Raw genomic sequence first — 26,909 nt, 5'->3', positions numbered from 1 at the left:
ACTTAGCATAATACTCTCCAGGTCCATCTATGCTATCTCAAAAGGTAAGATTTCTTTTTTGTGGCTGAGTAGTAGTCCATTTAGAAAATGCACCTTTTTTTTTTTTTTAATCCATTCATCATTTAGGCTACTTCCAAATCTTGGCTATTGTAAACAGTGTTATAATAAACAGTACTGCATACATTCTTTCAAATTAGTGTTTTAAGTTTCTTTGGATATATTTCCAGAATTGGAATCATGGGGTCATAAGGCAGTTCCATTTTTAATTTTTTGAGGAAAATTCATACAACTTTCTGCAGTGGCTGCACCAATCTGCATTCCCAGCAACAGTGCACGAGGATCCCCTCTTCCCCACATACTTGCCAGCACTTACCGTTTGTTGATTTATTGCTTATGGACCCATGTATCTCCTAAGACACCTCCTATTGCAATGCCCAGGCATAGGTGCTTGTTACTTACCTGACTGAATAGTCATGAGTGTGTTTCTTCCTTAAATAATTTCCAGTTAAGTGAAACAATAGTTTTCTTATGGTCATTAACATTACTTTAAGTTTTCAGTATTAACAATAAAAGTTCATTGTTAATCAAATGTAAGAAATTTGGGGGGTTTTAATTACAAAGAGCCAATAGGTTTTTATTAGAGTATTATCTGCTCTCAAAGAAACACTGTGAACTATGGCAGAGCTTTGTTGGAACTTAAAGAAGATTCATTTGTCTTTTTATTACAGCTCTTTTGACCAATGATCACTCAGTAACATTTGTGAACTCCCTTTACTTTCTTGCTGATTCCCTTTACTGTGTCTGGTTGAGACATAGGTTAGCTTGTATCTAATCCTAAAAGTGTAGATCAAGCTCCTTCATATGCACTTGAAATGAGACTGATAATAGTAACCATTTACTGAGTGATTATTATGTCAGGTACTGAGCTATGTATTCTGAAGGTTCAATTTCATTTAATTATCACGACAACCTATGAGGTTGATGGTATTATTCTCATTTTAATGATGAGAACCCTGAAGCTTAAAGCAATGATTTTTCAACTGGTAAGCCACAAGAAGTTTGAAAACATGAAATACTTGACTATTTATTCAGGGGCACTAATCTCTTTTCCCTTAGGTTATCAAATTAAAAATGATGACAGTCAACACAACAATAGCCACCTGGTGTGAATGAATCAGAATTATACCTTTTTTTGTCAAATCAGAAAAGATATAGTATATTTTTGGTGAGGCCACAGAATTTGGTAATTAGTTTATGTGTGCCATGAAATGAAAAAGGTTGAAAATTGCTGGCTTAGAGGAATAAAGTCAGAGAGAAAACGAAGCCTGAACTCTCATCCATTTACATACACAATGGAGAGGAGTTCCCATTAATGGCAGGAGTGAATGATCTGCCTTCTGAGTGAACTCTACAAGAATGCAGGGGATGTCCGGGGGACAGCGATTATGACTGGTTACAGAAGCCAGGATAACAAGAGTAAGTAATCACTTGAGATACTTTCAAAAACACTCTCTCTCTGAACCTCCAGGGCCATCCTATTAAATCACCATTGTTCCCATTTGCATGTGGGGATGAGTCAAAGTCATGTAGCTAGGAAGTGGCAAACAGAGAGACACAACTAGGTTTTATAAATCTAAGTCCAACCCCCCCTCCCACAATTTAATACAGGGTTTCATACACAGGGGCAGAGATGGCAAAACCTGTCCCCTACTCATCTCTATCTTCATGTTAAAACTTTCAGTTATGCCTTTTATATTCTGTTTTTCTTCTTCTTGAATATCAAGAAAATATGAACCAAACAATTAAAATATTTAAATCTCTGTAAATAACTTTTAGTCCATTTGATGTTCTATAGAGTTTGACCTACATTTTATACATTTAATTAGTTGCTTGAAAAATGCATACATATTAAATTGTTTCAGCTTAAATATTCTTTAGGATCCCAACATACCCCCCACCATGGAGCACTGTTTAAAACTCTCCAGTTGCTTGCTGAACTCTCCTGCATACTCTACAAGGCCTCACCTGTCCTGGGCCCTGTCCTGCTAGGACAGAGGCAGCTAAACTCACCTCCATGCTTCAGTCTCCATGCAGTAAGACTAGGTACTTGAGACCAGTTAGGGCTGGTAGACTACATACATATGAAGTCATTAAATCTTACAATAAATTGGTGTTGTGTGTTTTCTCAGATTCTGCATGTGTCTGTTTATCATCCAGTAATCATAGGACCAACTACATTAACTATTTTTTGTATGTTTGATGCTCTGGCATTTAGGGGCCTCATATACTTGGAGAGAGGGGTCCCTCCCAGCAGAGCCAATTCTTAGAGCTAGCAAAGGCTTAGCCAGGAGCACATCTCTACTATACCAATCAGCCAATCCCGAGTCTGCAGCCCCAACCACCTCCTTATCTAATGCTCACACACCACACCAATATTTCCCTTGCCCTAAATCACCCCAGGGCCAGACACCAGGCAACAAGAAATCACCTCTATAGCCTGAAGCCATGGGCATTACTCAGACTGACCATTCTTGAACTGTTTGCTCTGCCCTGCCCTACATTTCCCTCAAAGTCTCCACTAAAGGCTCTGGCCTAGGTTTGCCCCTCCTTCCTGTATTCTGACACCTGCCCAAGACCTGGCACTTCCTTGATGGCTCTGTGTGGTATTTGTGCCCACTCCCTGTGACCTGTGGGCAAATAAATTGTTTTCCAAGCCTTCCTTCTTTGGTTGTACCCACTTTACCAGATCACATCCAACATGTACATTCTTGGAACAGAAGGACCATTTTAAACGTCACTGTAGAGATGATGAAAGTGAGGCACACAGTGTTGAAACAATTTGCTCAATATAACGTGATGAGCCCAGATTCCAAGTGGGCACGCAGGCTACAGAGAGCAATAAGCCAGGGCTCTGACTCTTCTCCGTGCCCCTCCCCCTCCGCTGCTCCTGGAACAGTGCCTGCCTCCATGGCTTTTCTCTGCATTCACTCGATGTGATGCGAGGCCCCTGGCGTAGTTTGACAGTGTTCTCAAAATGCAGCAGGCATAGATTTAGTACTTGAATTTGTGGTCACAAATCCTAGTTTTATTTAAAACTCATTCAGTTTTCTCATTTTCAGTCTGTAGATTTCTAGAAACCCTTCTATTCCATTGTCTTTTGGCCACAGACATGCATCCATATTGATGCCCAGCTTGGACACAAATCTAGTCCCATTGTTTCTGGTACGTATAGGGGAAGGGGGACACAGTCATGGGGACTGTCTTTGAGGTATATTCACAAAGACAGGCATTTGGGGGAAGGAGAGTTGCTTTTTTTTCTAAGCTCTACTATATTTAAGTCACCTTTACATCAAGGAATTACCATTTCCATCACCACCATCATGAAAGCTCCCAGGATGTCCACTACACCCAAATAAACTCATGTAGCATGATCTGATATAAAACCAGATATTATAGTCCTGAGCCTTGGTAGAGAAGAAACTGGGCAAAAGCAATTCTCAGTGTATTAGGTTAGTTTCCCCCAGCGGGCAGATCACAGCATGATCTCAGACCTCTAAGTAGAACCCTGCCTGAAACACTTGTGTGGAATTCCTGGACAAGAGTTCGTGTTTGCCCTAGATCACGACAAAGAGTGGGGGGAAACACAGTCTCAGGCTAATTAATACATAATTATTTTTGCTTGTGCAGATTCAGCCTTAGTGTTAATTAAAATATAAAATATAAAAGGGAGGGTATATTTCCGATAAATATCTGCCACCAGGAGTAGAATGATAACAGGCCTGGGAAGGAAACTGTCAATGCCCTGGGCTCATGTTTCCAAGAAAGAACTCTAGAGGAACAGTCCCTCCGGCTGCCCCACCTGCCCCTCTGGGTCTTCCAAACAAGGAGGAAAGGCACACACGATGGGGAGATTGGAACAAGGAACTGCGTACGTGTGGCTCAGCCCTTCCACACTATCCTTCAGACCTACAGAGGGTAGAGGGCTTCCATTAGGGCAACAGAGAACACTCCAGGCCCAGGTGGAAAAATATTTTGAGGGTCCCCCAAAAGGGTAGACTAACAAAAATCTTCATAGGACTGTGTATTCAGAACCCCACTCCTCTTCCACTACCAGCCCCAGTTATTTGTACTGGCCTCCCCCGACCCCCGGCTGCCCTCACTGCCACTGGCCTCCTCCAGATCCTAACCTTCTTGTGGTGAGTACACACAGGGAGGGCCCAGCATTTCTTCTTGGAGCGCCTTCTCCCTCTGTCTCAGTGACTGGGCTTCAGCAGAGGTGAGGCAGTAATGCTGAGCATGTCTTCTTTACATAATTCTGGTAGATCACCCCAAAGCATATGCTTACGTGAAAACAGTCGGAAACAACCAAATTTTCTGCTACTAAGGAAACATCTAAGAAACCCAGTGTTAATAGTTGAACATTGGGTCCTGATCGCTCTGGCTCTGCCTATTTCTCAATTGGTTCCATATCCAGAGGATTTATGAAATAGAAGTGATGACTCTCCACCTAATTAAACCTCAACAAAGTCCTGTCAAAGGTAATCTAAAAAGCTACAAACTGTTCCATTTAATGCCTACCTTGTAATACTACCAAAGGAAAAAATAAAGCGAAAAGTTTAGCAAATCCAAGTTTCCCTAGATCTCTGAAAGTCCAAAATGCACTTCCTGGTAATATCAGGGACAGTGTATGCCTCATCCTGACTTTTACATCATTGTCAAATTCACAGAATCTCAAAAGCAAAAACACTTATAGGAACTACTGAGTCAGCATCTTGCCCAAGGTCACACAGCTGGTTGTTGACAGAGCTGAAGCTGGAGCAGCCTGCTCACTCCGAGTCGGGCTCCCTTTCCATTTCACTTGAGTCTGGAAGAGCTTCCAGAGCTCTTCTGGTGGGCTCATTCTAAGTGTGCCTTCATTTCTACCTTAACGTACGTCTCATGATGGCAAGTAGCTAATGTGATAGCCATAAAACATTAGACTTTGAAGAAAAATTAGAGAAAACACATACCAGCCTTTCTTTTATTTCACCAATGAGGCAACTCAGGAGAGAGGTGGCCCAGCTCCCCTGGCCCTCGCTGCTCCCTGTGTCTACCCAGAGTTCTGGCCTATGCTGAGGCACCCGTTCTAACTATGGCATGCCACAGGTCAATGCTGTTTCCTTCTGCTTGGCCAGTAGCAGAGAAAACAGTAGATATTTAACCCCCTAAATAAAATGATAGATAGTACGTTATTGGAATTATTGCATAGCTATCTACAGAGATCATTTCATAGATTGATTTAAATTAGCTTCCCCCTAAAACTTGCTGTATACCTTTTTGGTAATAAGACACCCCTGCTCCCCGCAAGCACAGACAGTGTTTGGAACACCAGACCTGTTCTTTAGGTGGAAGACCACTCAGTGATGGATGCTGATGGAAACCACTAGTTGTACAAAACCTCATTAAGTTGTTCCAGTAATGCAACAGGGATTGATTAATAAACCATGTCTCAACAATAAATAACAACAATAATGGAGGGAAATTTACTGCTTTCGTGCTCCACTGGACATTTGTCACATATCTTAGAGCATCAGAAATATTTACATTAGTATAGAAGTAAAAAGGTAGAAAATATTTAAATGAGGTCAAATTACATTTAGGGCATTATCATTTCTTTTTAAAAAATAGGTTCATTCCTAATGCAACACATGACCTGAATAAGTGTCACATTTATCATACATGCATTTGTTGTCTCTCCTGAATAGTGATGTGACTACTGCGTCTCCAACACAGCTATTTCACTATGGGAAGCAGTTACTCAAAGACTGGGGTTTATTATTTTCACAGAAAATGCAGGGCTGACCTCCCTAAGAAGTGCCGCAGTGAGTGCACATCACAAGCCCAAGCTCCCAGTCTTCACAAGGACAGACCAAAAGCACTGGCAGTCGGCACCGAGGGGACCACAGAGAAATGAGAGTGAGATCCTAAGGGATGAGTCCCAGCTAGGACCATTCCTGACTCTTTCTTCCCCTCTAAAGTGTGGACCACCCTCTGTCTGAAGGTCCTGGTGGGTGGGAATGGCATGTCAGTCACCACTGTGCCCCAGCACAACCTGGATAAAACTGTCACTTGCCAGCCACAGTTCTGAAGCATCTTATCTCTTGTCCTCTGACCCTGTCCTTTTTCTGAGCAGCTTCCCTGATAACTCTCTCCTTTCCTACCTCCTCTACTCTCTAGCTTTTCCAAACATTGCTGTCAGCATAAGCTCTTAAAGGGGAAGGGCTGTGCTTGTCTTGTTCTCTATGGTGTCCGCAGTGTTCAACCTGAAGAAAGTCCGTAGCATCATTGGCAACTGGTTCTGTGTCTATTTGAATACTTTTCAAGAGGAAATATTTGAGATGTACCCATTTCACCCACCTTATAACAATTCTGTTAGATCCCTCTTCAGGAAATTCGGATGTATGTTTTATGAGCGGGTGGAGATGAAGGTAGAATTCTGCTTCCTAGAAGCATACTTTCTCCATGTCATTGTATTTGAGCAAAAATATTCCTCACCATTTCCCTTCTCTTTGGAACTATACAAAGATAGCCATAAGCCTTGTCCTCAATACTCAATGAATTGAAGATCAGTAATATGTCCTGAACTCAACTGGTTCAGATTAAATATGGCCAGTTCTTCTTTCTCATTACCCCTCACACTAACTGCTACCCACCAGCCTTCCCCTTTCCTTTAATATGTCCTTTCACTACTGGAGGACAGCTTCCTTACTCATAAAACCAGGGAGCTTACTTAACCACTTCAATCCTCGGTCTTTTCAGCTATAAAATGGGGATAGTGTCACTTAACTCAGACTTGAGGATTAAAACCCAGTACCTAATACTTAACACTCCATAAATTGTGGTTATCACATAGATTCAGTACACAAAAATATGCAAGCAAAGACTTTTGATTCCTAGTGTAATGTTTTAAAATGTCTCCCACAGACTGGCCATCAGCTACCACTTTAGAGAGAACATGTCTTTTAGAGGAAGGGCTAAAAAACTGAGAAAGAGTTTGATTCAATGTTACCCTGTCTTAGGGAAAAACAACATATCCATGGGTATTAAATAACTGATATACTAAATGGGAAAAAATAATTAGGGAAATCCCTCTCAGAAGATTCTTAGAAGAAACCGGCACAGTTGACTAAAGTCCTGGTTTAATCTTCCCTGACAAAGTGAAGGATTGGGTAAAATTAGTGATGAGCATGCCTTTAAATTCTGACCATGGAGCGCACTCACCCACAAATCAAAAGGTAAAATTTACCTGTCAAATAAAGATTAGAGGGATATACACCTGATTGGAAAGCTGTACCAACAGTGTGGCTGATTCTTTCTTACCTGAGGGACATATAAGCATGTCCCGCAGATTTGAGTCGTGCAGGAATTGAAACTGTCCTGGTGAAATTACCTTATTTTACCCACGTGTGTCTTGCATATGCACTTCCTGAACTATATCTGATTGCATACTCCTTTTTTCACACTTAAATTTTCACACAAGGATAAGAAAAGTAGGTGGGTAAACAAGGATATATCTTTTTTATACACAGAGAACCCAAGCTAAAAATATATGGCATCTTTCCAAATTAGAAGGGAAAGACAAGTCTTATGTTTTGTTCCAGTCCTCAAGCCCTCAGTATAAACTTTTTTAAAGATGCAAAGGAGTGCACTTAAGGTGCAACACAAAGTTATTCTGTGTGTTTTACCAACATTGTCAATAACAAGTAAATCCAAAGTCAAAACAGCAATCTCTAAAACTAAAGCCGAGTTTTAGCCAGCAAAGATTTACTTTGTAATCCTTTCTCTGCAGACAGACCCACTGTTGCCAAGGTGGCAAGTTATTGCCGTTGGTCAGAAACATTCTTGCCTTCAGTGTTGCATTTTGTTGTGGGAGGAAAAGGGAGGGGGAAGCACAGAGCTCCATTAGCAAAGCTCTTGCTTGGTCTTACAGATTTGGAAGGGGAAGCAAATACTCACTGTCAAATTTACAAGGCATATACTCACCAAAATGACCTTAGCAAAAAGATAATGCATTATGAATACTAAATTAAAAGTTATTCATTCCAACACTTTCCCCCACCTCATTTACATTCTACACAGAAAGAGTTTCTACTGTTCTTATGAATTGAAGTAAATGGAAGAACAGACGTGGACTCAAAATAAGAACAAGCTTTCATAAATGAAACATGGTGTGTAAAAGAGCTGAGTAACATGTCAACTGGAAAGAGTATATAGATGTTAAGTATTGTATTAATCATTCAAGCTGCCCAAATATGGACTTTTCTGCCTGAAGAGTTCTGTATGTCCCGTCACTAAATCAACACAAATAGCTCTTCCAAGGGCAGTGTTAAAGGGGATCCCCACCCCAGAGGTTTTGAGGAAATTTCTAAAGGTCCTTCCAACATTGAAGAGGTGATCATATTGGACCTAAATTATTATTTCAGACAATCCACTGTTTTTCCAAACCATGGATGCATGTGTATAGCTTGTTCTGTTTGTGCTCTAAATTAATACCAGTCATTTTTAATGAGAACTTGAAAGCAGGTATTTTTGCTTCTTTAAACAACTGCAGCCCTGGCTGGTGTGGCTTAGTGGATTGAAGGCCAGCCTTTGAACCAAAGGGTTTCTGGTTTGATTCCCAGTTAGGGTGCATGCCTGGGTTATGGACCATGTCCCCAGTAGGGGGCACTTGAGGGGGCAACCACACATTGATGTTCTCTCCCTCTTCCTCCCTTCCCAGCTGTAAAAATAAACAAAAATCTTTAAAAAAAACTGCAAAATTCTTTATTAATGGAAAGAGTTACAGTGTTTTTTAAATTATTTGGTATAAAGAGAGATATATAAGCTTTATAATGAGGGAGGCCAGCACATATCCACTGTATTACATTGGGCAGGATGCTTAACCTCTCTGAATCTCAGTTTCATTAGCAGTTAAAACAAGGATCACAAACAATTCTGTCAGTCTTCTGGGGGGACCTCATGGAGTAATGGTCAAATTCCTATGGTTCAGTGGCTGCCCATGAATGTTATCTACTGTTATTGCTGCTGTTCTTATAAACAGAGAACAAAATAAAGATCTTCTGATGCACACTTGGTTTTATATTAAGGAAGCACTAAAAACCTTGAAAAGAATAATTAAAATCTTGGGTTTTTTCATAAGATTATTTTTCTTCAGCAGCATTATTCATTTAAAAGTTTTCCTTGGAAATGGAGGACATGGTGCAGGAGGATCAAATGACTTGTTCACCTAGAATGGTAGACAATGATTTTTGATTTTGAAAGAAATCCTTTGAGCCATGTCCCTGGGAAATGACGTATGCCCTGAGCGTCCACAGGGGAGCAGCCTGTAGTAGAGAGGTCTGTTAGGAATGATCCTTCTTAGAGCTCTTGCAACTTTCATGTTCCTGAAAACAAGGGTTTGTTATAAAGGATCTCAAGTCAAGATTGAAAATTTAGGGAAAAATTAATGGCAACACATTAACAATCTCATAGCATAATTCTAACCTATCAGAAGCACAAATAGAAATGACCACCCAGAATACACTTTTGTTAATTGCCAAACTTTCCCTGAGAAGGAAAACAGAGTTGCAAAGTTTCTGCATCATACACACACACACACACACACGCACACAAGCATGTGCCCACCCTAGTGGTATATAATCGGAGTGCTTCACAGCTCCCTGGGAAGAGCGTACACATGTTAAGCATGTCAGCATTGCCTGGGAAGGACAAGCAACGTTGTGAGTTCTCTACCAGTGGAAGTACTCGGCAGAAAGTGGAGCTTCAGATATTGAAATAATGTTTTCCTGAAGCAAAAGAATAAACTGACAGATTTCTTCAGATCTCAGCTTAAAAATGTTCCATTGGTTGTATTTAGATTTTTTGAAAGTCAGTCTGTGAATGACTATTATTCAGTAACTTCAGTAAACAAGCAGACTACCTTCACTTTTGAAAATGTCTTTTTACCTCCTTTGAGTCCCAACTCTTCAAAACATTCACCATTTTTTACTCAGACCAGGAGCTGATAAAACCAGTCATGTGATTCCCCTCGATACTCAGAATACTGAAGCAGCTAAATTAAACCTAACACCTGCCTCTCTTAAGTGGAACGTAAATCAGCTGACACACTTGCTGCTAGTGGGCCCAAGGAAGGTGAAAGGAAATGTTGGGAAACACTCGAATAAACTTAAGAGAAAGGCTTTCTTCACTTTCACTGAGCTGGGAGAGAACTACACGTGTTCCAGTCCCACCCTTCAAGTTACCGGTGAGGAAGCCAAGTTGCACCCGACTACCCAGCCTGTTAAAGGTGAGCTTAAAGTAAACCCGATACCCAACCCCTAGTTCTGTTTTCACTCATACACTCACACACCTCGATTTCACTTGAAATTCTTCTTCTTGTTTGATAAAGAGTGAAACCACTAAAAAATTGTTGTGAAAAACTGGTTTCATAGTTGACTGATTCAATTCCAGGGGGAGAGAGAAGCAAGGAAACCTCAAAGGCACCTTGATTACCAGAATAACACCCAGTCAGGCACGTTCGTGGGGGCCGTGAGAGTGCAGGAGATTCCTGAGCGTGAAAGTAAAGGAAAAACAATTCTGTGATGAGGCCATGATTTAACTATGGGGAAAAACCTCTATTGATGGAGTGGGAGGAGGATGAATAACAGTAATTGCCTCTTTGGACTTCTTCCCCAGTGCTTTAGACTGGTTTTTCAAGTGTGCGGGAAGAGCCCAGACAAGCTACAACAGCCCACGGTACATTTGCTCACATCCCATACCTGGGCCTGGCACCCTCTCGTCCCAGACGAGCTCCTGGCTCCTGGTCTCCACGTAGGGAGCACAGACCAGGGCAGGGCGTTAGCAGAAGAGGAAGAATAGATGGCTGCTTTAAAAGACAGAAGGATGGCAGGGCTAGAGGGCAGATGGGTCTCAGTCTGCACGTGCCCACATTTCAGGGGGAACTGCCTGCCTGGATGGCAGTTGAGAGGGAACTGTGCTCACCTGAGACATCCAAGTTAGTACTGATCCTGGCTGTCTTTATCCCTTTTCCATTGAAAAGTGCGGCCCACTTCCGGAGCTGCCACATCAGCCTCCAGTCTCGCCACCCAGTAAAACCTTTCATTTGTACTTTACCAGGGTTCTTGGTCAAAAACAATGGTTTCTGTTTCCTTTCTTTGTTTTGCCATCCTTCTCCAGCCACTTTGGCATGGTTGACATTTCAGAGAATTTTGAAGTTAAATTGGGACTGAAAGGATGAGTAGAACCCGCCCTGCATTATTCCAGGAGGTGAAGGTAACATAAATGATGCTTTTTATGGATGTCAACTGTTCATATATCACCTTCACAATTCTCCCATGTTGCATACTTAATATTTTATTTGTATTGACTTTTTAAACCTTTAATATTTACTTTAGTCTCAGTCTAAGAAACAAAAAAATCTGTCAAATAATGAACTTGAAGTATATGTGTATCTTTCCAGTTTACATTAAATTTAAATATGTAAGTGAACATTTTTGATGTTTACTCCTGTAGCACCAAAAATTCTCAGTGGAGAGCATAGACTTGGGAAACACTGAATAATCAAGTTAAGGAATGCTGTGAAATACATCTGACACACCAGAAAAAAAAAGTAATTTGAAATAATGTTAGGTAGAAAGGCTTGGGGCAAAATATGCAGAACTTTGATGTGGGAGGGGAGAAGCAGGGAGTGATAAGAGGTGGGGAGTGAAATTAAAGCAATGTTTAAAAGCAATCATCTGCTAGACACAAACAAGAAACACTGGAGGTGAGAAGGCCGAGACCTGATAAGGTCAGAAATCTGTTAGAAGTCATAGCTGCGCCAGAGAGTGAGAGCCGGGACTACACTGATGGACTCAAGAAAGCAAGAAAGGATGAAGAGCTCCATTGTGGTAGAAAAATAAAGACAATGGAGGAGGAAACTGATGGAGACAACATCAAGGATGACTGCATTTTTTAAACTTTATTTTCGTTGTTGACACTATTACAGACGTCCTCATTCTCCTCCCCCTTGTCTGCCTCCACCCAGGCCTGGCTCCACTTCCTCCTGGCCATCACCATACAGTTGTCTGTGTCTGTGGGTTGTGCCTGTATGTTCTTTGGCTACTCCCTTCCCCTTCTTTCACCCAGTTCTCCTCCACCCTCATATCACAGCTGTCAGTTTGTTCCTTGTGTCCATGCCTTTTGTTCTATTTTGTTTGCCAGTTTATTTTGTTCATTAGATGTCACATATATGTGAGATCATATAGTATTTGTCTTTCTTTGGCTGGCTTCATTCACTTTGCATAATAATCTCCATTTTCACAGGAGTGTCTGCTAATGTGGTTGGCAGACAACATGGGAGGGGGATTAGACATCCAAATGAAATGTCCAGTAAGCATTTAGTCATATGGTTCAAGGGCTGAATGAGGGGACAAGACTACAGTGATTTGAGAGTCAGCAGCAGAGATTTGACAGATAAGTTTAAAGAATGGATATTCATCCCGTGATGCAAAGTACAGTTCTGTTCAGGAATCAAGGCTAAAGGAGTGGAGGAGAGGTCATTAATCAACAGAAAAGCATTTGCTCTAGGGCAGGCTCCTCAACCTTGGCAGGATGGCCATGGACGAGGATGTGCTGATTGCTGGGGAGAGGAGGGTGTGACCAAACGGTAATGGGGAAAATACAATAAAGATTAAATAGAAAGTGAACGGACAAAAAAAATTATCAAGATCTGATCCCACCCCCAGACCAATTAAATATGCCTCTCTGGGACCATAACATAAATATTTTTACTAAGTTAAGATTCTGAAAAGTATGGAAAATCTGAGACATATAATAAACTTTAAACCAGACCTCTTAGTCCTGCCCTTCAAGAAGCAACCCAATTTTCTAGAACATTGTCTCCACAGAGATAATAAATGAAATAAAGTACATGAATATATTACAGTGATTTTATCTATGTAAATTTTTTTGTATGTTTTTCTGAAATCTTTACTTTTTCCATCCTTTTAGTTTTTTTCACTTTATCCAGAATTGTAGGTGTTTCATTTGTGAGAGTTTTTCAGGGTATTTATTCTGTACAATCATTTCTAATAAGAAAATGTTTTTATCTATGTGCACACTGCCAAGTTTTCTTTTTCTCAACTGTCAATGCTTCTAAATTATAGGGACTAGCACAAGATTTCTTCTTTTATCCTGTATATATTTTTAAATGTTTCCTTTATATTTATTTGGATGTTGTCCATACCTAATGCTTTCAGAGATGCTCTTAGGGAATCTTAGTATGGGGTGGGGCAAAGGTAGATTTACATATGTTTGTATGGAAAATAACATATTAATTAATAATAATATAAGAACTAAACCTGTGTTTTGCATACTCATAACTGTAAACCTACTTTTGTTCCACCCTGTTTTTATTCACTATTTGCAAAGCTTTAAAAATCAAACCTAAAAAACAACAAAAACATTTAAATGATTTCAGGTTTTTTAAAGTTTTTTGATTAGTTCACATTGGATAGGAAAGAAACAAACTTCAATAAATCAATGAACAACAAGTGCTGGCAAGGATGTGGAGAAAGGAGAACCCTTTTGCACTGCTGGTGGGAATACAGACGTGCAACCAGTATGGAAAGCAGTGTGGAGATACATCAAAAATTTAAACGGGGATCTGCCTTATAACCCAGAGATCCCACTTCTGGGAATTTACCCAAAGATACCAGAAACAGTAATTTGAAAGAATATATGCACCCCTATTTTCATTACAGAGTTATTTACAGCAGCCAGGATATGGAATCAGCCCAAGTATCCATCAGTAGATGAGTGGGTAAAACAGCTGTGGTCTATTTCCACAATGGAATACTACTTGGCTGTAAAGAAAGGAAAAGAAAATTTTTGTCTTTGTGACAGCATTGATGAACCTGGAGAATGTTATGCTATCTGAAATAAGCCAGTCAGAGAAAGACAAGTATCCTATAATTTCACTCACATGTGGAATCTATCAAACAAAATGAACTACTGTAACAAGGGAAAATAGAGACACCCATAGATAGGAAGCAGGATGACAGCTCTGTTGGTGGGGGCAGTTAGGGGAATGGACGGGTTGAGCAAAAAGGAAAAAAAGAGAGAAAGAACTCATGGACATTGACAACAGTGTGCTGATTGCAAGGGGGAGGGGGTGAGTGGAGGTGGAAGAGGGGATAGGGGATAAATGGTGATGGAAACAATTAAATTAAATTAAATTTCTTTAAAAAGATTAAAAATAAAAAGAAATAAACTTCTAAGAGAAGATGCCTATCCCAAATTCAGCTCTGCTCACCAAGGGGAATAACTGCCTTTGTTCCTCCAATTGTCCTTGGTAATGATACCTGATATTTATCTGAAATGTTTTCTGTGACGTGAATTTGAATAGGCAGAGGCAATTCATTCTAAATATTATATGTGCATGTAAAGCTGTGATATTGGAAAATTAATGTCATCATTTACTCATAGCATTTTAAAACAACTTACTCTGATAGGTAAAAGCATTTTTTTCTAAGACTCAGTAAATCACTTTGAAGATTCAATTTGTGTGTGTGTTTTAGCTAGACAACAATAATAATATCTAATATTTACATAAAGTTTATTATGTGGCAAGATGAGGAAACTGAGTTTAAGAACAGTTAAATAACCTAAGATTACATAACTTGTTCAAAAAAGGAATAAATAGCTCATTATTAAATTCTAAATGAAATGGGAGACAATTCATTAAGAAATCATCACATAGAAAAGTGTAAATCCTAGAATATCAGAAATGTTTTTCTTAGAGATCAAATTTTTAAAAAAATATATTTTATTGATTATGCTATTACAGTTGTCCCATTTTCCTCCCTCCACTCCTCTCCACCCTGCACACCTTCTCCCACCCACATTCCCCCCCTTTAGTTCATGTCCATGTGTCATCCTTATACATTCTTTAGCTTCTACATTTCCCATACTATTCTTACTTTCCCCCTGTCTATTTTCTACTTACCATCTATGCTACTTATTCTCTGTACCTTTTCCCCCTCTCTTCTCCTCCCTCTTCCCTGTTGCTAATCCCCCATGTGATCTCCATTTCTGTAGTTCTGTTCCTGTTCTAGTTGTTTGCTTAGTTTGTTTTTGTTTTAGGTTCGGTTGTTAATAACCGTGAATTTGCTGTCACTTTACTGTTCATATTTTTTATCTTCTTTTCCTTAGGTAAATCCCTTTAATATTTCATATAATAAGGGCTTGGTGATGGTGAACTCCTTTAACTTGACCTTATCTGAGAAGCACTTTATCTGCCCTTCCATTCTAAATGAAAGCTTTGCTGGATAGAGTAATCTTGGATGGAGGTCCTTGCCTTTCATGACTTGGAAAACTTCTTTCCAGTCCTTTCTTGCCTACAAGGTCTCTTTTGAGAAATCAGCTGACAGTCTGATGGGAACTCCTTTGTAGGTAACTGTCTCCTTATCTCTTGCTGCTTCTAGGATTCTCTCCTTCATTTTAATCTTGGGTAGTATAATTATGATGTGCCTTGGTGTGTTCCTCGTTGGGTCCAACTTCTTTGGTACTGTGAGCTTCCTGGACTTCCTGGAAGTCTATTTCCTTTGCCAGATTGGGGAAGATCTCCTTTATTATTTGTTCAAATAACTTTTCCACTTGTTGTTCTTCTTTTTCTCCTTCTGGTACCCCTATAATTTGGATGTTGGAATGTTTAAAGATGTCCTGGAGGTTCCTAAGCCTCTCCTCATTTTTTTGAGTTCTTATTTCTTCATTCTTTTTTGTTTCATTGTTTCTTTCTTCCTTCTGGTCCACTCCATTGATTTAAGTCCTAGTGTCCTTCCCATCACTATTGGTTTCCTGTACATTTTCCTTTATTTCATTTAGTGTAGCCTTTGTTTTTTCATCTAATTTGCAACCAAATTCAACAATTCTGTGAGCATCCTGATAACCAGCACTTTGAACTGTGCATCTGACAGGTTGGCTACCTCTTTGTTGCTTACTTGTATTTTTTCTGGAGCTTTGATCTGTTCTTTTGTTTGGGCCATTTTTTTTTTTTTTTGTCTTGATGCAGCTGTTACGTATGTAGTGAGGGGCAGAGCCTTAGGTGTTCAACTGGATGTTGTGATGCTGTATGTGGGACAGGGGTCTGAGAGGGAACAAAAGGGTGCTTTCTCCATTCTCTGCTGGATTTCAGTCACTTCACCCACTTCCCCCAAACAAACTGGGCCCTTCTGGTGCTGATTCCTGTGTGGGTGGGTTTGTGTATGTTCTAGGACCCTGTGGGTCTCTCCAATGAACTCTCCTGTGAGACTGGGAGTCTCTCCCAGCACCTCAACTCCCACAGATGTTTTTAATCAGTGTTTTGAGGCTTTATTCCCCTGCCCTTGAGCCCTGGGTTATGTGGTCTGTCTCACTCCCAAGTTTTGCCTGGTTTATCTGCTTGCAAATGTGGAGCTGCCTGGTCAGCCGCTGCTGCCTTGCACACCATGCCTCACTTCACAGTTGCCGCCACTCTGGGTCTGCCAGCCATGGCTTTTTTTGCCATGACCTCTTTCTGCCCGACCACCTGACTCCGCCCCTCCTACTGGTCTGGATGAATATTTCTTTTTTAACTTCTTGGTTGTTGGACTTCCCTACAGTTCAATTTTCTGTCAGGGCTGGTTGTTCTTTGTTTCTAAATTTTCATTGTCCTTATTTTGGTTGTGCAAGGAGGCACAGTATGTCTACCTACACCTCCATCTTGGCCAGAAGGGAGATCAAGATTTTTATATCATAAATTTTCTTCTTCACACCCTTTCAAATATACCCTCTGTTCATACCTCATAACCCCTCACCTATTAGTATCTACAGAACAAATGGTGTGCACCTTCCTCCACATAAAAGCCCTTCAAATATTTAAGAACAGTGATTAGGCCCACTAGTTAAGCCCTTTTTTGCAGGCCAAACAGCCCCATTCATTACCTGTTTTTTTAAAGAGTCCTGCTCCTTCTGGTTACTCTCCCCTGAACTACAAAAGATTTCTACATCTTTTTCCTTTTTTTAAGATTTTATTTATTTATTTTTAGAGAGAGGGGAAGGGAAGGACAAAGAGAGGGAGAGAAACATCAATGTGTGGTTGCCTCTCACTCTCCCACTACTGGGGAACTGGCCTGCAACCCAGGCATATGCCCTGACTGGGAATCAAACTGGTGACCCTTTGGTTCACAGGCCAGCACTCAATCCACAGAGCCACACCAGCCAGGGCTATATCTTCTTCTGAACTGGACTCTACAGAAGTAAATGTAATATTTCAAGTTAAGTTCAATTAAAACTGAGGGGGAGAGAAATAATGTCTGTTTCTTTTTTTTGTAATACTATCTTTACTAATGCTATTTTCCTATTGGGATTATTTATATGTAAATCCCATTCCCAAACCTTCGTTGATGTTCTCTGTGAATAACCTCAAGTTTTTCTCACAGGTGCTGAGGCCAACCCACATGGCCTAGTCTGGTGCTTATAAATTGCTTATTTCTTTTTACAGGGGTTAAAGAATATGAAAGCCTTTTTTAACTCATTACCAGAGTTGCCTAGACATGGCAAGAAAAAAAAAACACGAAACTGAGCTCTACACAAAATTCCCTGGAGAAAATATAATACAGTTGTCCAACACTTAAGCCTCAGTGTTCATCCTATATAAATATATCAGAAAGTTTCTATGATTGTTTTAATACATTCTAATGATTCTTCTGACTCTGTAGAGGATTTCCAAAGTCATCATAGGGTCCCCTCCCAAAATTTATGAAACCAAGCTATATTCTCTAGAAATGTGTCCTTTGATGGGTAGGGGGAGGGTTAGCTGATATTTTTATCTTTTTCATCGAGAGGCAGAATTCACACTGCATTTTATATGTAGACAGGAATTTGGCAGGATGAGTAGAAAGATGGACATTTCTCCAAACAGGGGCCAAACCTTTATGATCTCAAACAGCAGGGCAAATGGAATGAGTGGGTAGAACAAAGTCTGTGAAATTATGATGGAGCAGGGTTGCTTAATGGAGAGAGTGAGCATGGCCCAAATTATAAAAGAGACCAAAAGTAAAGATGAAGAAGAAGGGCAAGTAGCAAACTGAGGTGAGAAAAAACATAATAGTTGTCAAAATGATAAAGCTACAAAGTCAAGAGTTAGGAAAGAATTGGTAGTAGGAAGAATAGAGGATGATTTACAAAAGCAGTGGAACAATTCACAGAAAATTGCTGAAGTAGAATAGAACAATCAAGGGTACAGTAAGTAAGAGCTCCAGTTTCCTAGGAGAATTTTTCTTGTGTTTAATATTTGTTTAATATAAAATTAAGATATGCTTTACTTTCAGGAATCCTGGCTAATAAGCCAAAGAGGTCATTTGTCAAGAAGAAAGCATGATTTCTCAACCTTGGCAGCATGTTAGAATCATCCAGACAACTTTTAAAAAATGTTTAAATTTTTCTACTGGTTCCTCTTATAGTTGATTTTTTTAACTTTGTAAGTGAAAATTTAAAAATGACCTAGCAAAGTTGTTTTTTTTTCAGTTTAAAGCTTAACTCAACAGGGAATTATTACTAGACCTGTGGAAAATTACCTCTCTAGTTTTACTGAACTTTTCTGGAGTCTTTGAACTTTAAGACATCTTTCTTCCCTTGCAACTTCCCCATAATTTTCATTTTGAATTTTTATGATGTCATGGGGAAATGCTTCTTCAGTGTGTCTGAACTAAATCAACACTTTGATTCCCTATTCATAGGATGTCCCCATTGAGAAAGGCACACTGATTTTAAGACCTACATGACTAAACAGTCTCAAGCTCAAGTTTCCTACTACTATCAATAGATTGTGGAAGAAAGAAAACTACTGATTAAAATACTGAAGTGGAATCTCTGGTTTCTGGGAAAGCATGCCTTTCAGAGAAAAATAAGATGCTTTACACAAGAATATTCCTGCTAAAAATGTAATTTTTCAGGAAAATTATACCTTTGTTGTCATGCAGTTGATGATGTAGAATTTACATTAAGTTTTCCTAAACCATTTAAATTTAAATAAAGATTTTCTATTTGAGATTTTAAGATACAAATAAAGTTTCATTTGAAATATTCCCACTTTTAAAGGAAACAATCAGGTATTTTATTTCTTATATCAAATATATATTTTTTAATTTCTCCTTTTTATACTTGTGAAACATTCCCTCCATGTTCAAAATGAAGGAATTTCTAATTACCTGATGCTAAATATGAATCTACACATTAAAAAAATATGTTTCAACATTGTAGTATGGTAAAAGGGAGTTACAGTTACAAATTGTGATATAAAAGCAGAACTTTTCAGCTTAATTAATTAGGATAAAACACATATTTGTTTTCTGAATCACTAAGTTTTGCCATCAATGTTGTCCACCTTTCACTAACATTGCATAGGTTGGCAGCTTGTATATCCCCACAGATCTTTCAAAAAGGAGCAGGTTTGATTAACTTAGTTTAGTTGCGAATCTTCTTTTACCCATCGAGGATGAGCTCCCTCTTCTCACAGGAACTCTATCAGGACATCTGTCAGCTTCTGTTCATTCTTCCTCTATTTGACCTGATTATTTCCTACTTCTCTAAACCTAACTGTCCTTGGTTCAAGTATTATATCTTCCATGAGACTTCCCAACCATCAAGCTGACTTTTCTTCCAGGGGTATCCACTCTGTATACACTACCTGTCAGCTAGTCAAAAACTCTCTACCTACCAAGGATCCCTAACTGTTGACAGTGTCCACTCCTGACATCCAACCTTTGATATCATCATGGCTCTATGAACACATGGCTCTATTACACAAAGCGGATGATCATCCTTCTGATATATTGTCACAAAGTCAGTAGAAGCTTCACATGACATCGCAATGCCTACCTCCGTCATTCACCTCACTTCATCTCAGCACACAGGGATTGTGTCACCTCATAGCATCACAAGAAGAAGGGTAAGTACAGTATAATAAGACATTTTAAGAGAAAAAAGACCACATTCACTGAACTTTTACTACAGTATATTGTTGTAATTGTCCTACTTTATTATTATCATTAATCTTGTACTATGCCTCATTTATAAATTAAACTTAATCACAGATGTGTATGTATAGAATAAAAACAGTGCATATAGAGTTCAGTATTATCCATGGTTTCAGGCACCTAATGAATTGGAACGTATCCCCCGCACATATGGGGAAACCACTATATGTAGTCCTTAGAGCTTCTAACATTAAATACATTTTATTGTTTGGTCCTCAACTTCTTGAAAAACACCCCCAAGAAATCATCTTTGAAATCCATTACCACAATTGCTGTGACATGTTAAGGTTGACAGTGCTATCACCCAGTGCTCTTGTCATAAAAAAGTTCCTGTGTGATTTAAGTCTGGGGGATATTTCTTCTCTCGAGAAACTGATTTCTTCTCCCCTTATGTTTCTCTTTCTACTTTGAAAGCTTGGTAATTCTAAGACGAGTTTGAAGTTGAATCTAAGAAACCATAATAACACTAATTTGTGCAGAGAGATTTTTCTCTTGGTCCTAATTTTCTATTTGTATCTAGCAAAGTTGATTAGTTATCGATACCTGCAAGTTTTTTATATTCTATATTAGGGTAGAATCAGGACATACATAAATTTAATAAATAGATGCTAAGCACTCACTATGTTTACATAACTGAAGTAATTGTTTAGTCCCAACAATTCTATGAAAATAAACATTCTAAAATGCAAACCTGTGTCACTCTCTGACTGAAACTCGAGGGTGAAGTCTAAGCTCCTATGTATAACTAGCCACTGGATTTTTAAAAGTCCATGTACTTTGTTTCTCTCTTTCCTTCACTCTAAAGAAAGTTCTGGCAGACTGCTCTAGATCTTTTGAGATTTAGAATAGGTAAATTAGACAAAGAAAGGACCAGAGAAGGACAAAGAGTTAAAGAAAATAAATAAATGTATAAAGAGATATAAGAGAAAGGAGGGAGGAGAGAACAGACAGATGACCACTGGGTGTCAAGAAAACAGTGGAGAATCACAGACACATGGGCAGTCTTGGGGTATCAGGAAGCAGTAAAAATGGAAAATAGGATTTGGAGGGGAAAATGAGGATTTGAACATTCTTTTAAAGATTTTATTTTTTAAATTTATTTTTAGAGAGGGGAAGGGAGGGAGAAAGAAAGAGAGAGAGACATCAATGTGTGGTTGCATCTCATGTGGCCCCCACTGGGGACCTGGCCTGCAACCCAGGCATGTGCCCTAACTGGGAATCGAACCTGTGACCCTTTGGTTCACAGCTCGCACTCAATCCACTGAGCTACACCAGCCAGGGCTGAACATTTTCTTGAAAAATACAAATTAATATCAGAGCTACTTAGAGGCTTTCTGTGATAGGACTCACCTCATAAAGAAACTGGGCTATGTGGGACCCTGGGTTCTATTTGGAGTACATAAGTAAAACTCACTCCCCCCCCTTTTTTTATTTGGCCACTATGGCTTCTTCTTATCCCACTGCACTCACTCTGGCTCTATGAGTTGCCTGTGGTTCACAGAGCATGTCATTTTTTTTTTCTCACATATGAGTCTTTGCACTTGTCAAACATTGTTCTGTCTATTTAGAACTCACACTTAACCCACCTAAGGCCTAGAGTTTCTTCAAAATCAGCTTAAATACAGCTTTACCTGCAGGAAACCCCCTTCCTATTCCTCCTAAAATGTCAGGTCTGATAGATAACACAGAGAAGGCACAAGCCTGCTTTTTTTTTAACATTTTTTATTGATGTTCAAGTATAGTTTTCTGCCTTTTCTCCCCAGCCCTCCCCACCACCCCAGATCTCCCCACCTCCCTCCCCTGTTTCCACACCCCTTGTGTCCATGTGTCCCTTATAATTGTCCCTACAAACCCTTCACCCTTTTCCTTATAACCTCCTCCCCCCTCCCCTCTGGTCACTGTCAGCCCACTCTCAATTTCAGTGTCTTTGTTTATATTTTGCTTGCTTGTTCATTTTGTTGATTGGGTTCCTGTTAAAGGTGACATCATATAGTATTTGGCTTTCACTACCTGGCTTATTTCACTTAGCTTTCCAGTTCCATCCATGCTGTTGCAAAAGGTAGGAGTTCCTTCTTTCTTTCTGCTGCATAGAATTCCATTGTGTAAATGTACCATAGTTTTTTGATCCATTCATTTCCTGATGGGCACTTAGGTTGCTTCCAGCACTTGGCTATTATAAATTGTGCTGCTATGAACATTGGGGTGCATAGGTTCTTTTGATTGGTATTTCAGTGTTCTTAGGATATAATCCTAGCAGTGGAATTGCTGGGTCAAAAGGTAGGTCCATTTTTAGTTTTTTGAGGAAATTTCATACTGTTTTCCATACTGGTTGTACCAGTCTGCAATCCCACCAACAGTGCAGTAGGGGTCCCTTTTCTCTACAACCTTTCCAACACTTGTTGTTTGTTGCTTTGTTTATGAAGGTCATTCTCACCGATGTGAAGTAGTATCTCATTGTGGTTTTAATTTGCACCTCTCTGATGGCTAGTGATGCTGAGCATCTTTCCATATGTCTCTGGGCCCTCTGTATGTCCTCCTTGGAGAAGTGTCTGTGTAAGTCCTTTGCCTATTTTTTATTGGGTTGCTTGTCTTCTTAGAGTGGAGTCATGTGAGTTCTTTATATATTTTGGAGATCAATCAACAAGTTTAAGCAGATTCATCAAGAAAAAAAGAGAGAGGACCCAAATAAACACAATTAGAAATGAAAGAGGAGAGATTACAACTGATACCACAAAAATACAAAGGATTGTAAGAAATTACTATGAACTATTTGGCAAGAAATTTGAAAACCTAGGTGAAATGGACAAATTTCTAGAACAACATGCCTGCTTTATCAGTCACTTTACTTCTGTCTCTCCCACTGCGCTGAGCTCCATGAGACAGGATGGCAAATAGCAGGAAAATGAGCAATGTCCCCAGTGAAACAAGGAGAAAAGAAATGCATGGCATCTGGAACTCAGAGTGGTTATAAAACTAAGCCTCCTTCTCAGACACCTCTATGACAGTGTTCTCAGGCATTAGTGGCCATTAGCATCCCCTGAAGGGCTCATTCAGGTTGTTTGTAAAGTCCACCCCCAGAGTTTCCTTCTATTTGACAGGTCTGGGGTGAGGGCTAAGAATTTGCATTTCTAACAAAATCCCAAGCAGTGTGATGTGTGCGTCTGGAGGACATGCTTCTCTAAGCCCCACCCTAAATTATTTTTGTTTTTGTTTTCTGATCTTCCTCCTTCCAGATTCTAAGCACTGATCACTGGCAAGAAGTAACTTAGGGCACTTTGACTCCTCTCCATGCCCATCCTCTTATTCTAGATGGTCAGAAGTAATAAAATAGCTTGCTCACCCCCTCTTGGTGGCCATTTTGTGGAGTAGTGAAGAATGCACAGGGTTCCAAAGACAGAGCTGGATCCAAGTTTTACTTCTGCCATTTACAATCTATGGCCTCAGCAAGTTACTAATTTCTTTATGCGAAGTACTCTACACAGTGCCCACGTAAAGGTGAGTGTAATCATAGTCAGTTACTAGTATTATTGTTGGTAGTCTCCTCAGACGAGATGTGCTTTCCCTGATCTGCTTCCTTCAGTCTTCTCTTCATTATACACTCTCATTTATTATAAATAATGGCCTGTGAAACCGTAGAGCTTTGAGACTCCCAGGTATTTCTGAAAAGGTCTCAGGAGTGCTAGCAACCTCTCCACCCCAGCACACCTCCTTCACCTTCAACAAAGCAGCAGAACACTCCATTCCCCGGAGCTGGGGTGAAGCATCCTATTGGAGTAGATGAGCATTAGACCTAGCTGAGCATCTTCAGTTGGAAGTATAGGTGTCCAGAAGTGGAAAAGAAAATAGAGAAATGCCAAGTAAACACAGAGGTGGAGGTCATATGAAGGGGGTAAGTTATCTCCGAAGTAAAGGAATTATACCCACAGAGCAGAAAATCTATGTGAGTCAAGACAAAGTCAGAGTCAGGGAATGAAGACTAATGGGAAAGCTCCCAAGCTGCTACCTGGGATCAGAGACCCTTTTCATGAGGTTCCATGAGGTCTTCTGAAACTAGGTAGGTGTTGAAAGAAGCAAATTTCCTCCAGATTTCTGCAAACCAACATAAGTCAAAGAAGGGCTAGAGCCTTACACAAATGTTGCTTTCTTAGCTTCAGTTACATTCCCTCCTCTACTAGTGATAAGAACTTAAAAAACACTTCAGGAATCAAATAGTTGACATTTCTTACTCTATAGTAAAGGAAAAGACCCAGTCAAATACACTAAGTAGCAAAGCCAGAAATGAATCCAAGTTTTAATTCTGAGGTTGTTTTTTCTACTGTATTGCATTTTCTCATGCTCTAATTCATCTTCTACCATCTCTAATCTATTCATTTCCCAGTCAAGCCAGAGACAAATTCTTACCTAGTTAAACCAGTCTCAAAATGGCCAATTTCTCAGAACAGTTCTTTTCTGAGGCCCACTTGCTTTCTCATTGAAGAGTCTTGGATTCTTGAGAGAGAGAGAGAGAGAGAGAGAGAGAGAGAGAGAGGCAGAGAAGAAAAAACACACATAAAAACTATGAGGAATTTATAAGAGAAAATAGCTGGAGTCACTAGTCAATGTCATACTACCTCACAAATTCCAAGGATTTTCATCTTGGAGATCCAGGCTCCCAGAGCCAGCCTTGCTGCTCACCAGCTCTCAGCCTTGGCTCCACATTAGACATGCTTGGGGAGGTTTTCAAATTCCCCATGACCAGACCAATTAAATCAGGATTTCTGAATAGGAAACTCAGATGGGAGGATTGTTAAGGTTTCCCAGGTGAATCAAATGTGTGGAATCACCAAACTAACAAGCCATATGTTAGTTCACCTCCCAGATACTGAGGCTGATGAGCTGGTATACAAGCTCCCTGGGTAGGGAACAGCTGTGTATGTCAGAGAGGGCAGTTCTCAGGAAGTAAGAAGTGAAATTAAACAGCCAATCAGTTGGGAATAAAGTCACAGTTTAATTTTAAAATAAAACCTTCAATTTTACCAAGTCTTCTTTTCCTTCTCTTCCAGATTTTTTCCTCTGCTTCTGTTCCATAAAATTATAGAGCTGAAGCAATAATGCTTTTGGGATCAATGCTGTTCATCATTAGAAGGGGATGTCATGCCTTTTCTTAACAGTCTCCAATGAACCCATGGAGCTGCAATGAATTACATTTGCTCTGTTCATCTGTCTGCTAAGCTGGTTGCCTGATCCATTGGTTCTTCTTTCCACTCCTTCAGACCTCCTGTCGAGACTCACTTAAGTGATCATGTTCATGGATGTAATCTTGGAAGACTTCATGAGAGAAGTGCTTGCCAGGCAAGTGCTTCTCTATTACCCCCTCAATAAAAGTATAGTGTTGGTGTTATCAGCTGACAAGGACCTACATAGCAGAACCGAATTAAGAGAGAAGCTTAGAAGAGTTAAGAAGGGAGGAGAAAACACAGAGGTAGGAAACTACAACATATGTTTGGAAATCTGCACTATTTATTATACTGGAACCACCTGAATAGGCACTTCAGCATTTCTCTTTGATTCCAAGTGAAGAAATGGGTCTGTGTCACATGTCTCTTTATAAATGAGTTAGGAGAGGCAATATGGTATGATGAAAGATATCAGGACTTGAAATCAGGTTCAAGTTTCACCTCTTCCACTATCTAGCCCTATCTATGTCCATGAGAAAGAGATTTTAATCTTCCTTAGCCTCCACTTACTCACCTGTAAAATAGGGATAATAATACCTACATCACAGGGCTGTTTTAAAGATTATTATTCTTATACATAAGTACCTAGCATGGTGAGTGGAAATAATGGGCATGCAAATAATTTTGGCAATAAGAGAAAAACTCACTGCCATCGTATACATGACAGCAGTAGTTGTTGTCATTGGGCCTTATCAACAGAGAAATAGTTAGCATATACCCCAAACCAAAAGCTCTCACTTTATTTAATTCATGTCTTATGTTGTGAAAATTTGACATAAATAATATCCATATGTATGAAATTGAAACTTATAATCAAAATTCATTTAAGAAAGTCCCTTTAATTTCTGGTTTTAAGATACTAGAATAGTATGAGAAAGTTTAAGCAAATTTTCTTACTCCTGAAAAGTTAATCAAATGATCTCTGATTTTTAAAGCAACGGGAAAAAAGAAATCAATTCTACAATGAATACAATATGCAGAAGTAAAGAAATTACTACAAAAGGTAAAAATTTGCAGTCAAGAGAAACTTTTTGCCACATATGTGAAGAAATAACCTATTCTTTAGTAGTATATTTAGTAAAGGAAATAATGACCCAACACAACCTGGCAAAAAAGTGTGTAACTTCATCCTGGTTGTGAGTGTGTCAGGCAAATGACTAACAACTGGGTAAATTATTTTCTATATCAAAGAAAAGTATTAAATAGCTGTATGGCCTTAGGAATTTTTCTTCATCTCTCTGAGTAACATTTTCCTCCTCAGTAAAGTTGAGATAATAATAATGAGGTTATTGTTATATATGTAAAATGATTAGCTGGTGCTACACCTAAAGCACTTAATATAGAGCCTATCCCTTTGCTGTTGTTGTCTATCATTTTTATTTCTGCTGCTAGGATTAAAGTGATTTAGTAGGAAGATTTGAAGACATATCAGAAAATAATAATCTGCCTAATTTCTAATACCTAATGTAGTCCCAGGATTTGAGTGACATTGGAGGTATGTTAGAGGTGCCTGGTGTCCTTACATATTCTCAGTTTGTAAGTAGGAACTGCAAAACGCAGGGAGGGATCAATGGGAGTTCTGGGTTTTAATCAAGCAAGTTGGTTATATTAAGGAATG

General features: G+C 39.5%; 1 long non-coding RNA gene across 2 annotated transcripts in view; it reads left to right on the top strand.

The window, feature by feature from the left end:
• The window catches only part of LOC118500565, a 30,177-nt gene extending 5,597 nt beyond the window's left edge, over positions 1-24,580 (top strand). Inside the window, exons 1-2 of one of the 2 annotated variants that reach the window (XR_004903135.1) lie at positions 19,188-19,987; positions 23,309-24,580. This is a non-coding gene — a long non-coding RNA (uncharacterized LOC118500565). Of the gene's footprint in view, positions 1-19,187; positions 19,988-23,308 lie in introns of those variants that run through there. The other variant, XR_004903137.1, reaches the window with a different exon arrangement.
• Positions 24,581-26,909: the final 2,329 nt, after the last annotated feature.

The sequence above is a fragment of the Phyllostomus discolor genome, chromosome 1 (genome assembly GCF_004126475.2).
Source record: "Phyllostomus discolor isolate MPI-MPIP mPhyDis1 chromosome 1, mPhyDis1.pri.v3, whole genome shotgun sequence".
NCBI classification, from domain to species: Eukaryota; Metazoa; Chordata; class Mammalia; order Chiroptera; family Phyllostomidae; genus Phyllostomus; species Phyllostomus discolor.
The sequence above is the reverse complement of the archived record's forward strand: the minus strand, read 5'-3'. Positions and strand labels throughout refer to the sequence as shown.